The sequence below is a fragment of the Chrysochloris asiatica genome, unplaced genomic scaffold (genome assembly GCF_000296735.1).
Source record: "Chrysochloris asiatica unplaced genomic scaffold, ChrAsi1.0 scaffold00060, whole genome shotgun sequence".
In the NCBI taxonomy this organism is placed as follows: Eukaryota; Metazoa; Chordata; class Mammalia; order Afrosoricida; family Chrysochloridae; genus Chrysochloris; species Chrysochloris asiatica.
Window position 1 is genome coordinate 8,564,773 of NW_006408578.1, and position 11,944 is coordinate 8,576,716.

An 11,944-nucleotide genomic window follows, 5' to 3' on the forward strand; every position below is an offset into this window, starting at 1 on the left:
AGAATTTTAAAAACACATGGTGATTACTTGATATGTCAGGTGATTACATACTAACATCAGTAATTCTTCTTTGGGTTAACTCAAAGTAACTTGGATCCATAGTAGAATTACAAGGATGTTCACTAGTCTGTACTAATTATGACACCCCATTTTCATGGAAACAGCACTCCTTCCATTTTTAGTCATCCTAGCCTCTCTCTTCTCTAACACCCTTTAAAAATCACAATCCAATCCACTCCTCCCCAAAATCGAATATGAATATAATTTGAGTTCTTGATGGAACTACCATCAGGACTGCAATGCCCCGCAGCTGAAATAATATTTAAAATAGAAGGGATTTGACATTTGAGAAGTCAGTGGCTTGAAATACCCAGTTGTACTTAGCTAATTCAGTCCTTAACCTCTGGTTTCAAATAAATCAATTACAGTCAATTCTACTTCAGTTCAGAAGTGCACCGGGTTTTAGTTAATTGAATACATTTTATTCACTTGCTAGGAATATTCATTTATCAAAATTCTAAATTTAATGTACATTTCTTTACAGTTCAGGTTATGTTAGCCTGTACAATCAGATCATATGTGCCCTGGTTTCTCCAAATCCTGTTTAAAATCTAAAATTCATCACTCTGTATGAAGTGATGTCCTCTATTCCTTTCTCAACAAAAAGCAAATCCACAATGATTCTATGTCAGACAGGAGAGCTGCCTTCCCCCACCAAGAAGAAATCTTATGTGGTCATCGACCTTGTGTTAAGTTTAAATAGGTATAGAACCAAGCTGGATTAATTAAGTTTCTTTCTTTTTTTTTTTTTTAAATATAGACCTGAAATTTAAAAAAAAAAACACGTGCATGGTTTCCATTAGAGCTTAATTTTGCAGCAGCTGACAGGTATGACTGCATTTTGTGGTCTTAAAGCTATAGGTCCCTTTTTCTTAACCCTCTCTCTTCCTCTCCCTCTTCCAGTCTATAGAGACGTGCTTGAATAAATACCAAATTGTTAACTGAAAGCACTATGTGGTTAAACGTTGAATGTGCCCAAATGAAGTTGTGCTTTAAACAGATATTGATGTATGCAGTGTTTTATATTTATTGTTTGTAGCAACCTGCTGGCAGCAGTTTACTGTTTGGAAAGGAAAGGGGTTAATTAGCGTCATTATCAATCACTAATGCTTGCCTAACGTGTCCAAAGAATAATCAAGTTAGAGTACGGCATGAAGCCAACAGCTGCTTCATCCCAGTCACAGATCTCCTCCTAAGCCATTCAGTGATGGGGTGGGGGTCGGTGGAATGGGGGAAAGATACTCATGGCTTGTATAAAAAGGATATACAATCCAATCGGGTCAACTTGCTAGAGATCTGAGAGGTGGAAAGTACAACATAAATAACCAGTGTTTTCTAGTCTCTGAGTTACAGGTGCAAGGATGGCAGCAGTCCTGAGACGGAGTACTGGAAATGTTCTTTAATTTTGGTTTGATTATACAAGTTGGGCATTTGAAGAAACACATTTGTTTCCTATCACTTAGTGCTGTGTAGTGAATAATCTAATGCTCAAGGAGAGCAGGAGAAAGTGGAAGAGGAAGAGCAAAAGAAGAGGGAACAGGAGAGAGAAAAAAAAGAAGACAACTAACCACTCATGCCATAGACAAACCCAAGTCCATTCTTAACACCACCCAACTGCCCCATCCCAGAAGAATGAAAGCACAGAACAGACTATGTAACGTCAGTTCTCACACCTCTGCATTGACTCTTATGATGCTTAGGGATATTTTTCCTTGTGAATTTCAATGAACAATTCTTTTCTATATTAAACTATCGCTATACAAGTATGCCATCTCAGTTTCCTGTTGTTATTATGACTCCTAATAACAGTGGCCTCTCTGTGACCCGTGGCAGGAGGAAAACAAAAAAGTTCAACCCTGTTTTTGGTTTCTTTTTGGAGAAGCTTGTTTTAAAAAAAGAAAAGAAAGCCTACTTAACAATGAGTTAGAATTAATGACACACACCCCCCCCATTAATGGTTAGAGTTTAGTAAACTTTTTGTTTTGAAGGCAGGGATGAATTAGTTCTAGGTGGAATATGGATCAACAGAATGAGCCACTGTACAAAGAAACAAATAATTGATTTCTTTGCATGAGGGCAGTAGCTCAAACTTATCTCTTACAGTTTGGGTATAGATGAGAAATGTTCCATCTAACCTTCAAAGAAGTAACCAGTGTCCAGAGCAGCATCTGGTCTATCATAGTGGAAGGAAAGAAGGATGTTGGGATGGAGAATTATAGGATTCATATATATGGGTCGTTCTTATGTTTAAAAATATAACATTCTGCTGATTAGGATCATGACTAAAAAAAAAAAAAAGGAAAGGAAAGATTTTAAGCTGAATTTTGGACTTCTGAAGCAAAACTCCAAGTGTCCTTTCTGTGCACAATGAGTTCTCCATCTTTGATGAAAGTGGGAGGACTGGGGAAAGAAAGAAGATTACAAAAAAGAAAACCAACACAGGGCCAACTTTGCTTACATAGGGAAATTTATTTCTAACAAAAGCAATACTTAGTATATTGCTGGAGAAATTTATGGTTAGAGAGGAAAAAAACCCAGGATCTTCTCTTTACTTCCCCTCCCCCCCCTCTTTTTTTTTTTTTAATGCCAGAATGAGTCTGTCAGTCTTGGTGGAGGACTTCCTAAAATTAGTCTTTCGACAAACTTCCACATAGAGGTGAGGATATTTTCAAGAGCAAGGCGGGGCTTCTTTTTGGCCTAACTCCCTCGCTCTGCTTTCCGCTCTTCGTGATTGTGATTTTTTTCCATTGAAGCAAAGATTCTATCAGCCGAACTCCAGTGACAGTCCTAAACACAAGCCCTCAAACAGCGTGGAGTGGAGTGCTCCTGACACTATGGAATCGTGACCCGCAGTTCAGTTACTCATCAAGATTCTCAACTTTTATAAATCGAAAAACCCATGACTTTTCTTTTTGACTGGCAGAAATCTCTTGGAGCTTTCGCTTATGCTTATGTGTTTTTCTTGGGTGAAAGGGCCGGTGGCTTCATCATCTTTTTAAAATCCATCCTATCCGGAGAATGGAATATATGTATGTATGCAGAGATAAAGATGATAGATAGATAGATAGATAGATAGATAGATAGATAGATAGATAGATAGACAAATAGTGCGTTTACTACCCAAACTAAATTTAGCTACTATAGTTTATAAGAATTTTTGTTTCCTAGTTGTTGCCACGTAGGGCGCTAAGTTAATACCAGGATCAAATTTCCCTGTGCTTTGTTAGCTCCCAAATCCTATTTCAGGATCCCCCCTGTCTTTTTTGGAGCCCCCAAGTCTAGGCTGCGCTTTTGTCCCCAGCATGAAGTCGGTCCCTCAGAGCCAGAGAGCTCAGCAGTGCGGCAGGACATTCTTAAGTTTCCCCTCCTCCAGGCGCGGTCCTCAGCCTTTAGCCTGTCCCGCTGGGCCCACGCCCTCCAGCCCTAGCTCCCTCACTGAGAAATTCCCCCAAAGATCCTGGCGCGTGCCTCTTTTGTATTGGGAGCAATTCACCACTTGAAGTGGAAGCTCTAGAGTTGGGGAGGCGGGGGCGTGGGAGGTGGAATGGGGGCAAGAGGTTCTAACCCAGGTTGGGATTGGGCGCTGCGGGGATGCGTAGCAAGTGAGCCGGGAGGGCAGCCCGGGTCAGGGGGGGTGGGTAGACCGGACCAGGAGGCTGGGCAGCTCGGGCGGTGGCCCCTGACGCTCACCCACTTCCACGTTGGACTAACTTAAGGTGCATTCCAACCGTGAGGACGAGGTGGGGCCTTGCCGAAGCCTCTCCCCCCCGCGACCCCCTGCTTCCCTGGCGCGCGGACGGGTGCCGTGTGCGGAGCTGCGAGGCTGCAGGTCAGGGTTTTCAGGGAGTTGTCATGGGCCCGCCGCTTCACCTAGGGACTGGAGGCAGGAGCTCAGAGCCTTCCCACTCGACGACTCTCACATCAGTGCTTAGTCCCAGCTCCAGAGCTCGGGCCCTAAGCAGAGCCGCGAGGCGGGGAGACCCCACTCTCGGCACCGTTTCTCTCCCGCTTGTGTCACCAAAAATCTCCGTCGGACACCTAGCCTGAGGCCTTCCCTTCGTCTAGACCGAAGGCAAGACTGGGAACCCGCATCGCCCGTCCTGCGCCACTTGATCTTTAAAAAGTCATTAAGACCTTGTTTTATTATAACACTTCCAGTGACCTCCAATAGCAGTTGGAGCAAACATTCAGACCGCCTGGCCTTGGGAGTGGGAAGTTCTATGGGGGAGCATTTAGGTAACCCCCTGGTCTGGCGTTAGACGCATTGGCCTGGACGACTTGGGGAGCGCTCCGCAGAGATCCCAGGCCATTTGCGCCTCGGAGCTCCCCTCCGTCAGGCGGTGCCTCCCCCTCCCCTCCCCTTGTCTTTGTAAACCGCACTCTGACTTTTCAGGGGCGGGGGTGGGGAAGCTGACTGGGCCGGGCTAGGGGAGGGGGGCTGAGCAGATAGTTGATATTCCGGGTCCAGCCGCTCTCCGCGCTCCCATTCTCTAAGCTCAGCCGGGGGGAAGTGTCGCCCCGGGCCAAACATATGCTTCTTTCCAGCGCGCTAATCCACCTTCAGCGTGGAGGCATAATTGCTCGAGTGTCCATGGATTCGCGGCGCTTTGTCCCTCGCTGGCTCCCATCAGCCCTGGCACACGCCATTTCAATCAAATCTTTTCAGAAAACTGTCTCCTTTTATCAAGTCCCAGCCCCTGCGAACGACTGGAGCATTTAACAAAACACCCTCGGTGTTCTGAGTTGTGCCTTCCTCGGCCCTGGAGGATCTGGGAGCTGTGAAAATCGCAACAACTTTTCATTGAGTTCAGCCTAGAAGAGAGGGAGTCAGAGAGAGAAAATCAGAGAACAAAATGCATCAGTAGCACATCCCAGACCCAAACAGGTCTTTTGTTTTGTTTAAAAAAAAAACAACAACAACAAAAAACCATGGTGTCAGGTGTATTGGACAGAAAAGGTCAAAGGTCATCCTCAAAGAAAAACATGTTTCATTTCAGTTATTTTTTTTTCTTTGAAATCATAGAAATCACCTGCCTCTGTGGAGTACCGGGCAGCCGTGTGGGATAAAAAGACAGGCAGAAACAAACTCAGTGAAATGAGTAAAGCCCACAGAAGGCCCCTGTCTACAGGATATTACTGATGGTCTCTGCCTCAAATAGCTTTACGAAAAAATCCCAGGGCTGGTTCCCATGCACCTACCCAATCTCTTTTTTGTTGCCAGTGACAGGCATAAATAAAAGTTGAATCTGAAGATCTCTGCCTTCTCATTATACCCCCTTGGTAAATACAGAAATCTCACACACTCCTGACTTAATATTTTGACTGAGCAAAAGCTTTCACTGACTAGGAGAAAAAGAAAAGGAAAATGGCAGAACAAAACGATAAGCTCTAGAAAAGACCTTAGAAGCAGGTGGAAGAAATATTTCTGCTGCTGTAGAATAAATAATGAAGTCAAGAGCAAAAGATAAAGCATGAGGTTTGATTTTGTGTAGCAATTATGCAAATACACACAAACAGAAGAGATCTGTAGTCCTATTACCGAAACACATCTTTGTCGCTTGTTTATAAAATGAGAACGTCAGGGTAATGAACAGTTTTCTTCAAGTCCAAAATCAGCCAGTATTGAGACCTATTTCAGTGACTTAGGTGGTTTTCCCTTCAACAACAATCTACTTCATGAAGATCAAGAAGAGAAAGGTAATGTGTATGTGCTGCCTTGTTCTTAGTCTTGGGATACAGTGGCCCTTTGTGACATGAAGCTCCATGGGGCTTTGTGATAATTCCCTTTACTCAGTGGCCAGATAAAGAGTATTACAGGCTTGAAAGTGGCAAGTTCTTCCTGCTTTCATGGATCCTACCAGTGTTCTGAGGTGAGCACTAACCTTGGTCCAGTTCCAAAGTCAGATGAAATTGTTGAGGTCTCCTGGATTAACAGAGTGGATGAGCCAAATTAGCTGGTAATCTTGAGGTTCAGGTATTTAAGTCATTCTCCATGACCATAGTTTTAATACATGATTGGAAACCTGCTGTCTTAAATCCTCTTAAATATTCAGGCTAAGGGAGGAAAAGTGATGAGACATTGGAGAGAAGGCAGAAACTGGGACTTGTGTTGACAAATCCTGGAACTGGGAAATGAGCTGTGTTTCTTGGCTACGTAGCTTCGTGTCTTGAGGACAAGAAGTCATCTTGTTATGGTCACAAAACTATAAAGAAAGGATAAAATCCTTCAAACTCAAAACCAAAAAGATTGTCAAGGGGAAGAGAAGAGAGAGATCAAAACATTTTTTATTCATTTGATAATTTTACGATCTTTTTGTAATTGCAGAGCAAAAGAAAGACACATTAACACCAAGTCTTTCTCCAACTTTCTCTTCTCATCCCTCCTTTTTTTTTTTTCCTCCTACAGGAGAGACGAAGGAGAGAAAAAGAGAAAAGAAGAGAGGAGCACAGAAAAGTGACAGAAGAGGAAGAGAAAGAATTCAGAAGGAAGAATAATATTGTGAAGTAGTTAGAAGTTAAATAATAAGTTTCAGGATGACACTCTCCCACCAGTAGGGGAGATAATGCTCAACAGATACACTTGTTACATTTTCCTCTTTCACCTTTATTTTCCATCTTGGATGAAAAAAACCAAGAAAGTGAGTTCCAAAGAGCAAAATGGTTTCTAGACTGGCTCTCTCCTTTTCTTGCATCTTGAGACATGAGCAGGAGGCTTCAGTTTCTTGGGTCAAGGCAGGGTTTGGGGGGAACCCATCATTACAAAAAGATGCATTCCAGGGTGGCTTCTGTTAAGGCTTAGGAGTTCATCTATAAAAGCTCTAGGAAAAACAAGATAGAGAAAAATTCTGATAGGTAAGCTAGAATTAAGGCTGCTCATAAAAATGGGAGTCCTGATGTGGCACTCTCAGGTAAGCACTGGACTACTACTAACCACAAGGTTGGCAGTTCAAACCCACCAGCTGATCCTTGGAAACCCTATACAGGATCACTACGGGAGCTGGAATTGACTTGAAGGCACTTAATAACAACAACATTAATAATGAGACCATTCTTAACCAATGCTATTGAACACTTGGTGTAGAAATTGTTGAAGGGGAACTTAAACTGTTGTATAAATGTTCACCAAAAATGCAATACAGTATTATTTAAAACAAAAAACTAGACTATTCCTAGAGGGTTTTTCTTTTTAAATACTCACATAGATATTGATCTCTGCAAGCCTCACCTACAACACTGCATTCCAACTCGGTTACAAGACTGGAATGTCTTTCTGGTTGGGCTCAGGAAAGCTAGGGAGAGAGGGGCAGGGGTGCCTGGATTGTCACTGCTCTCTGAGTGCTTCAGTGATTTAGCAAGAGAAGAATGCACCTGTCTTTCTTCCTTCCTTCTTTCCTTCCTACCTTCCTTCCTTCCTTTCTCTCTCTCTCTTTTTTATTTTTAACTTTTTATTGTGAATTGAGTGAAGGTTTACAAAACAGATCAATTTTCCATTCAACAATTCATACGCATTTTGTTTCATGCCATTGACTGCAATCCCTACAATGTAACATCACTTATCCCACTTCCTCTGCTGTGTTTCCTGTTTCTATTCTTCCCTCTTTTTTAACTCTTCTTAATGTTATCTTTGGTAAATGCTGCTCTTTTGATCTCAAGTGGTTGATGATTCCAAAGAGTCTGTATCCCATTAGTGCTATTGCTCCCCTTGTCTATTGTTTGGCTAAAAAATTCCAATTTCCCCAGGAGAACTGAAGGGTGATTAAGGGCTATAGTCCCAGGAGGTCCTATCCAACCAGTAGCCTGGTCTCTTGTATGATTTTTAATTTTGTTCCACATTTTCTCGTACTTTATCCAGGACCACCTAAAGTGATCCCTTTCAGAGCAGCTGGTCGTGGTAGCTGGACACCATCTAGTTCTTCTGGTCTCAGAGCCGTGGATACTGATAGTCACATGGTCCATTAGTCCATTGGATTAATTGTTTCCATGTGTTTTTGATTTTCATCAGTCTTCTTTCCTCCAGACAGGAAGAGACCAATAGTTGTGCCTTAGAGGGCCACTCAAGATCTTCTTGACCCCATTTGAGGTTAACCAAAGTATGATACATAGAACATTGTTTTTGTGAACTATGCTATGCCAATTTCTAAAGGTTCCTTTTGAAATTAACTAAGGGGGTCTGAGATGAAGGCTGAGCTAACTGACCTGAGAGGTACCTCCAAGAATCCTGAACTTAAAAATTTCTTGATATTCTTTTTAGTATAACTGCTAGCCTTTAGAAGCCAGTGCCACATTAAGAGAATCACAAGACTGATCTGGAACTCTTTATGACTTTTCTGAGACTCTGTGACATGCTAAGGCTATTTATGTAAACCACCTCAATGGTGCTAGAAAGTTTGGAGAAAGCTGTCCTAAGGAGATGCACCTTGAAGGACACAGAGTTCAGAGAACCCCTTGGAATGTCCTTCCCAGTCCATTTCTCCCCCTCCCTTACTAAGCATTTTGGCTGAACTTAGCGTTTCTTTGTATTTTCCTCCTTTACTGAGAAAACCTTAAGAACCTTCCAATAGTCTTAGATTTAGCCACAAACCTTACTGAATCTGGTTTATGAAAACCAGACTTCTCTAAGAGGGTCTTCTGGCAGCAATTAGCTAACTTTTCTTTAACAAAATTCTTTGTAATGCCATTCAGAAAACGGGGATGGTAGGAGTTTGTGGCAGGGAGTATAGTATGTCTGTGTGGGTGGGTAGTTACGTGGAGAAGGATGGTGTTACAGATGGCCAATTTGTATGATTTGGTGAGAAAAAAAGTCCCAATGTTAGCACATTAAATTTGGGAGCTGTGAAATATTTAATTAGTGTACTGGTTGAGATCCTATTAAAATTGACTCTATTTCTGAAAACTGTCCTGAAAATCTGCTTGTTCTTTCTTATGTGTGGAGTGTAAACCAGTATTGCCATCTCTGCTTGCCACTGAATTAGTTTAGTTTACCAAAGCAGTTTATCTTTACAACAGAATTGCCTGAAACAAATACTGACTATTTGAACATAGAAGATTCTGAGTAGATACTAGAGAGAGGAAAACACCTAGAAGAGTGAAGAAATAGTCTGCTCACCTGCTGACATCTCTGATTCTAACTCAGAAACTCAGCAACAGAGACAGGTCCTAGAGATGCCTTCCATCTGCCTTCCTCTCTCAACATGTATTTAAAAATGCAACCCCATAACACCCCCCACCCACACACACACAACAAACAAGAGACCTATTCATGGAGTCTGCAAAGCTACCTTCTTCTAGTGGTTATGCAAATACTAAATTGAATCAACTGGGTTACAGCGTTCAGCCCATTGCTGAAATATGATAGAAAAAAAAAAAAAAAGTTGAGTATTCCAGGGAAATTGATTCCAACAGTTCGTTTTCAGCCGGTGTGGATGTCTGTGGTGTGTCTGAAGGTGGAGACACAAATACATCTTGTTAAACTGGAGGTCACCATTCTTAGGAGCAACCTCTCCTTTTAGACCTTCCCATCCACCCTCTTTCCTAGGGAGTTAAGAATTTGATCCATTTGAGATGCAATGCAGAAACTTTGGACCACCCCTCCCTGGAGGAGTGGGCTTCTCCCTGAACTCCCGCCTCTTCCTCCTAGTTTCCTCGCTGTTGATGAGACTCAAAGTCCGAAAGGGCGATTTAAACGAGAATATATTCTACACGGGAAGGTGGCCAGAGCCTGCCTCCAACACTACTCGGAGGAAGAAAAGATTGTGGAAACTGGACCTTTGGAAAGCCCACTGGTAGAAAACACGTACTCTCTTGCCCGTTTCAAACATGGGGCTCAAGGATTCTGTTTAGGCTACAGAGAAAACGGGTCTTGTTCCAGAGTGTCTGGGGACCTCTTGAGGGTTCGGATCCTTCTCTAGGCCTCTAGAGTCTCTGACTTTGCGAACTGATGGCCAGCTGTACTTATGGGACCTCAGTTTCGCTAACGCGCGACCAAGGGGGGTAAGTTTCCGAGGGGACCAGATACACTTGTTCCTTGGGAAATCGAAGTGGGATCGACTAGATGAAGGTCAGCCTCCCCCCTCTAGTCCAAGGGGATGAAGCCAGCTCAGAACAATGAGGGCAAAGCATAGAGCTTGCTCTTTGCCATTACCTCCATCACACACACACTCCAATCTCCCGCCCACACAATACCTCATTTCAATAAGAATGACTTCACTTTAATAAAGATTTAATATGTTAAATCTGTCGTTGTCGCTGATTGATGCTTCTTTGTCTAGAAAACGGTTGGGGTTTTCTAGGGGAAAGGCTGTAATTCAGAGTCAGGGGCTGTTATTTTGGTTTGCTAACACTTCCCGAGGACCCGAACCCACCCGAGTACGCACTGACATGCACACTTGCTCGCCAACTCCGAGACCGGTTAACTCGATCGACTTGGGTTCTCTCTCCAGTTTCGAACCTGGAAATCTTGCCAGGACCGCTCGGGACGTGGGGACCGGGAAGCGGATGGATGGGAGGGGAGGGGAGGGGGCGCGGGCAGGAGAGGGGCGCGAGGCGCAGGCGAGCGTCTGTCAGAGCATCCTTTGCCCTGAATCACAAATGTTCACGGTTTAAAAAGAAAAGGTAAAGCTAATGTCTGCCTCAATTAATAAACATGGTAATTTCACACCCGGAGAAGGACATAATTTCATCCGAGCGCTATCTGCGCCATCACAAAGGGTCAGGGCGCAGCTGCGGCGAACCCCGGTCATTACGAAGCCGCTGTGCGGCTCCCGCGCCCCGGCCCAGCGCGCGCCTCGAGGCGAAGGATGGCTGCGGGCGAGGCCGGGCAGTCCCCCGATAAAGGACTTACCCACCGTGCGGGAAATGAAGCCGCTTCCAGACGAGGAGTAATCAGTTCTCAGACAGAGCACCTTCCCCCTGCCCCCGCCCCACTGACTTTTAAAAAATAAAAGATAAAACAAGCAAAATCCTTTCTTCATGATATCAGTCTTTCTTTTCCCTTATGTCTTTTTATGATAAACCCAACGACTCGCACAATATAGGTACACACGGAGACATATTTTTATTTTTCAGAATTTGCCTTTGATTCGTTGTCAATAGAAACCTATTGAATCTGTGAATTTCAGGACAGTTGTAGTTGATAAATTTCTGGTGTCAAGATTTGGGGCCAGGAGCTGCGAGACAAGATATTAACTTCAATCTCATAATCTCTTAATCACATTACACTTTAAGTGAGCATGTGTAATTTCACCCATCAATGATTTATTTAAGCATTTGGAGCACAATTACTTGTCTCATGCACAAATACTGATTGGAGCATTGTTTGCTATATATATTAAAAAAAAAACAAAAAACAAAAACCCTGCGAATTACGAAACAGAACGTATCTTTTCCGTTCCTTTAACGTGCCCCACCTTGGCATCAAATTTCATCTGTAATCGAGACCCTCAGGGCCCATCTCCTCAAAGGAAGGGCCCCAAAAGGCAAATACACCCCGAACTACAAGCGGGGCGCCCCTCGCCCATCTCTCGCTTTAGATTTTCAAGTAGATCTTCAAAGCTAAAATAAATGCCCCTTAAATAGCCGCATGCAAATAGGATGGAGTCGGGCAGCTAAACACACAAAGCCCATCTCACATAAAACAAAAGCATGATTGATGGCATCCCGGATGCTCGGGTGTTTGGGGGGGGGGGGGATTATACTTGTTCAGTCTCCCAGGTGCATAAATTATTGAAGAGCAATGTGCATATTTCAATGGGATATGTGGCCCAGGTTAGGGACCCGCATTGGGCGCTGCAAACACCACAGTGCTGTATATTTGGGTGGGGTGACTCTTCATGCAAAGCTATTTTAACACATCCTTCTCTGGGCAGCGGAGGAGACAGAATTAACC